The sequence below is a fragment of the Euphorbia lathyris genome, chromosome 2 (assembly GCF_963576675.1).
Source record: "Euphorbia lathyris chromosome 2, ddEupLath1.1, whole genome shotgun sequence".
Lineage (NCBI taxonomy): Eukaryota > Viridiplantae > Streptophyta > Magnoliopsida > Malpighiales > Euphorbiaceae > Euphorbia > Euphorbia lathyris.
Window position 1 is genome coordinate 127,764,682 of NC_088911.1, and position 5,710 is coordinate 127,770,391.

General features: G+C 29.2%; 1 long non-coding RNA gene across 1 annotated transcript; it reads right to left on the bottom strand.

The window, feature by feature from the left end:
• Window positions 1–280: 280 nt before the first annotated feature.
• LOC136219901 (uncharacterized) lies at window positions 281–5,425 on the bottom strand. Its single transcript, XR_010684324.1, has 6 exons — window positions 5,263–5,425; window positions 4,533–4,674; window positions 1,050–1,183; window positions 891–969; window positions 729–792; window positions 281–450 (listed from the first exon to the last, which is right to left on the bottom strand). It is a non-coding gene; the product is annotated as an uncharacterized lncRNA (long non-coding RNA).
• Window positions 5,426–5,710: the final 285 nt, after the last annotated feature.

Below are 5,710 nucleotides of genomic sequence, written 5' to 3' on the forward strand. Positions count from 1 at the left end.
CAAAAATATATAATTTTATGGCAGGAAATAATGTCATAGTAGAAAACTTTTTGTAATGAACAATTACGTCGTATTGGAATACGTTTTGTGACAAATCATTTGTCGTATCATGGTTGTTTCCATTTTTTTATGAGGTTGTTTCCAATTTTTAAAAAAAAATACACAATTCAGTGAAAAATGGAAATTATAAGTAATTATTATTATAGAATTAAGCTATAAGATTAAATATAACTTCAGGAAAATACATAACAAGAAATAAGTTATAAAATTAAATATAACGTTGAAATTAAGCTATAATGTTATTAGTTATATGTTATATCCATTACAAACAAACTACATAACGAGAAATTGTATCGTCCAAAATGTTGAGGTACTAAGTAAATCAAAATAGTATATTATAATTAATATATGCAAAATTCAATTCCACGAAAGTTGGTCTTGTTAGATAACCTGAGAAAATAATAAAATAATTAAATAATTAAAAATTGAAGAATAAAATTGTTTAATTGAACGTAAAAGTTTATGGTTTATAACAAAAAAAAATATCTTACCTTAGTAATAATCAAGACTAGCTAGTCTATATTTTCACTTTTCTTTGTTGGTCTCAAAAGTTGATTGTGACCATAAGATATTTTGCTTGATAAAAAAAGTGCATAACTATGTTGAAAGCGTAATTTTATATGTGTATGTAAAATTATCAATGCCACAATTTCTATAATTAACCATACCTCGTCACTGGTTTGACACGTCCGCCTACTCCTTTAGTCGAAAATTTCTTCATTTCCGTTTTATCTGAAGAATAAAGTGAAAAATAAGGTACCTAAAATTATATGATCATGATAATAACAAAGAAAAACATTAAATTTGTTGAAAGTTTTAAAACTACACACGTTTGGTATCATTCATGTGCTTCATATATGCTTCCATATTTGGCACATTGATTTGACAAACTACACAAACCATCCCTGCCTAACAAGAAAAAATGAAATAATTCAAGTAAGATGAAACAACAAAACTACATGTAATAAATAATAGAGAGTATACTTTACTTCATCACTATCTTTTGATGTACAAGTTGCATCATTAAGAAGTTTCAATGTAGGTTTGATATGTTCACACCAAGAGTTCTGTCCACATGGACTTTAGCAGACGCATTTTCAGGAATTGAAGATGGATTTTTAGGCTGTAAAATTGAAATATAGCTTTTTAAGTCAATAATTATACACATACCACAAACGAAGAAGACAAATGAATGACAGTAAAGAAACATCAGTACAACAAAACTATTAAAATAACTTCTTTCCATTGAGTGACATTTCATGCAAATTCACTAAAACACATGAATTATATTGTATATAAATACTTGAATCCATTGTCTTTTTCCACTCCTAAAGCATGTATTGTGTTGTCAAGCACATTGCATATTAAAAAAAGCCCCTACTACTCAAAACTAGTTAGAACACTTTCTCCTAGTCTGCCAGTATAAGTTTTTGTGCAAAAAAATTGAAGCAGATAAATCATTAAGAGACAAATTGAAGCTGAAAATAATTGAAGCATGTTGGAAATAATCTTTCAAAATTTAATTTGTGTTCTTCCCAAAAGGGAGTTTTGTTTAAGAAAATAATAACTTGCTGATAATGGAAATAAGCAGTATTTCATACTTTCTTCAAACTCTGCTGTTTTACATTAATCTCCTTGCTTTCGAGTAGAAGGTTACAAAGAGGGATTTCACACCTGAATTGGATGTTAAAAAGCCTCCAAAAACAACTTCATTTTAAATTCAAGCAAATCATGAGATTTAACATTTTCAAACAGACTAGACCAGACCTTAGAGGAGAAGACAGCTTCTTATATTAACTAAATATAGTATTAGAATGACAGGTCTTAAGGTATAACCAATTACACGGTATGTACAACTCCTCAAACCTAAATAGGTCACTAACTCTTAGCACCCAAAACTGAGATCGTGTCAATGACTTTGTAAAAACATACGTTGTTTAGTCAACGATTATTTCATACCATGAGTGCCTTTGACCGAACCTTGTCGTGATCATAATAAAAAAAATCAATTTCCAAATAATTGCCATGATTATAAGCATCCATTTTTATATAAGCATCCATTTTTTCTCCAGATTTTCTTAGCAGAAAAGAGTGGAACTTGCATAAAGTGGTTTATCCCTATTTGAACTTGCTTAAACAATATATTAGATTTTTGAATTACTTAAAGTGGACTATTAATTTCTAGGGTTCAAACTTAACAGTTAATTATACTACTTTAAACAAGTTCAAGGCCTAACAAGACATTCTTAGAATTATGTATTAAATATACTATACACATACCATATTTAAATCTTTTAATCCTCCATCAATTTGTTGTGGTGCTGAACTCGTATTGACCGATTCCTTTAGAGTTCCCAAATGATCGACGTAAATATAATGGATAATCAGATCAATTTGTTGTGGTGCTGAACTCGTATTGACCGATTCCCAAATGACCTTTGCTACTTTGGTATATACATATATTTGACCATCTACATATCAATGTTTTGGGCTTTTAATAGTCGGGCTCTAGGTAAATAACGTTTTTGTTCTTATACTCGGCTGAATGTCTACATATTAGTCTCCGGAGTTTAATTGATCATACTATAGTAATTCTGCAGTTTCATATGGCATAGAGATGAGGAACTGGCAGATGTATTCTGCATTGTAACTTTAATTTGATACTAAGCAACCAGGGGATACGGTACTGTTGTCTGCAACAGATTATACTCCAAAGACAGATTAATTATACTCCTGAAATAGATTATACTCTAGAGACGTCTCGCAAGTGGCGGGATAATCAGAGATAATAAAAGTATCAGTTTTTTTGTATTTCATTTTTTTTAGAATCACAAAGTTTCTCTTTTATAAGACTCATTTTTAATATACAAAGATAATAATTCAAGTATTTTACCATAACGTGATAAAACAAAATCTGTTTAGCCTTTTCACATAGAACATTTAAATCAAAATGGGTGGATAAAAAAATTGATAGCAGATGTGCATAGATACTCAATTTCAATAAATTATTAACAAATAACCAATAAAAAAATTTATATTAAATATTCTTGGGATTAATTTCACAGTATTAATAATCTAATTAGCATAGAAAATTGGGAAATAAAGATATATCATATAAAACAAAAAGAAGCAACATGAAATACCTGTATGAGAATTAAGATAAAAACAAGTATATATATTGAGATCTGAAAACGCTTAATCAGAAATTATAAATTGGTGTTTGCTATATTTGTAGTATCAAGTGGAAGAAATTAAAATAGGATAATGATTGGTCTTGTTGAAATTATATATATATATATATATATATATATATATATATATATATATATATATGTATGTATATATATTGAAAAATAGTATGATTAGATCTTTTAGATTTAGCTGTGACTTTGGAGGACAAGTTGATGGTGCCTTGTCTCTTCTCTCCATTAATATGATTATAATAAACTATAGCTCAATTTTCTCTTGATGTCAACATTTGATTTTCTTTTTCTCTTTTCTAAAGATGAAGTATACGAATATATTAATACTTGGATCGTATTCATCATGGTTCCAAAATCACTGCAATTTTTTTGCACTTGTAGATGTGTCAGATCAGAATTTTTAACTTGAGTTCCCAAATAAACTATTGTCTACTAGTAAATAACATATTTATGGTAGAATTCAGTGTTCAACTAGTAAAATGGTAAGAACTATTGTCTATTGCTTTCCTAATATAGCAGCCCTCAAGAGGGCTATTAAAGATAAATATTACAATAAGAAATTTAAACATGGTAAGTGCTATGACATTTAAGCTCAACTTATGGTTGATGGTTTGTGTATGACATTTAAGCTCAACTAATAGTTGATGGTTTGTGTATCTTTTAGGGTCCTTAGACATGATAAACGTGAAATTAAAAATGTCGTTAGCTCAACAACTGGTTGTATGAGCCTAGGATTTTTTTTTTATGGTTGGTTTTAGGAATGACAAATATCTTTTAACAATATCAAATGCTTGCCCCTACACATCATCTAATCTACAAGGCATAACATAAGCTCCCCAAAATTTTATAATGTTGCAATTTGCATACAAATGAATAGCTTCTGATAGCTAACCAAACATACAAACTGATAGCTAACCAAACTTCGTATTAATTCTGAAAACATAAATCACAATAAAAGAGGATATTCATAAGAGAAAAAGTAAAGGGGCAATGCATCTAGTTTCCTGTTAGAAGAAAAAAACCAAAGGGTGGATGTTAAGTAGAAAATGCAATTGTTTAGCTCTAAAATAGTATTAAAGAGCTATTATGTTATTTTAACTAAACAGTCTCATATATCTGTAAGAGTTATCAAATGTTCCAAAATGACATTAATCATAAACTACAACCATTGAACATCACATCCAAACAATGACAATATCTTTTGTATCATTAATCATGAAAAAGGCAGTGATGTATATATATACATATATATATATGAATTGAACATACCTAAGGTTTACACTCAAGTCCAAACGTGCACTCAATAAATCTTTCCTCAGGACTTTTGCTTGTTTGGGTAATCAAAGAAACTAATCTCTTCTGAACAGATTGAAGGTGATTTCGCCTAATTTGTTCGATCCATCTTATCTCCCTGTTGTCAATGAAAATAAATAAAATGTTATTTAGTGGATTTACAATTAAAGGGAACCCACAACCTATGTCTCTATGGTTGATGGAAGACTTCCTAAAGATAAATTTGGAATCTGCATTTGTAAATTAACAAAACTATGTCCTGTAATTGATAAATTACAAAAAAACCTCTAATATGTCCTGTAATATTGGTTAAAAAAACCCCTAATCTTTTCTGTAATCTACATTGATAACTTACCCAAAAAAACCCTTAATTTTTCCTCTAATAAATAACCAAAAAACCCCTAATTTGTCTTGTAATCTGCATTAGTAAAAGAATTCCTAATATTTCCTATAATCGGCATTGATAACTTACCAAAAAGAAAACCCTAATCTGTCTTGCAATTGATTACACAGCATACCAAAAACAAAATTACAAATCAAAAGACTAGTAGTAGAATAGGAAAGCACCGTAAAACTAAAAAACATAAATAGATTGAGACAATAACATATGAAGAAACTCAAATTCGTCCAAGTTTGGTCACTCAAAAAATTATGAGATACAGAAAATATAAAAGCCAAGGAAAAAAATTAATGAAAATCAACGTACCAAGTTTTCAGACCTCAAAGCTTTCTTGTGGTTTTACTAGATAGAGAAACTAGCAGGTGAAGGGTCACGTTGAATTTTTCCAGATAGTTCCATGGAAGAGAGAGAGAGTTTATACTCTTAACGCAAAAAAAAACTTTTGGGTTGAAGGTTTTAAATGCCGGTATAAAGGCTTCTCAACTTTTTACTTTATCGTTTTTAGTTTTTTTTCTTTTTGATTTTTCACCAAAATTTTAGGCGCTTAATATTGGCGCCTTCTTTTCTATGTTTTATGTGGCAATTTTATGAAATTTGCCAAAAATTCCCTATAAAATCCATAGTCTTTGTGGCAATTCATAAATGCCTCACAATATTCGGACTTAATGTGGCGAATTTGGAAATTGACATTAAAAAGTTAGCATTTGTGAGGATATTATGATGCGCCACAATTGATTTATATATAGTGGGGAAT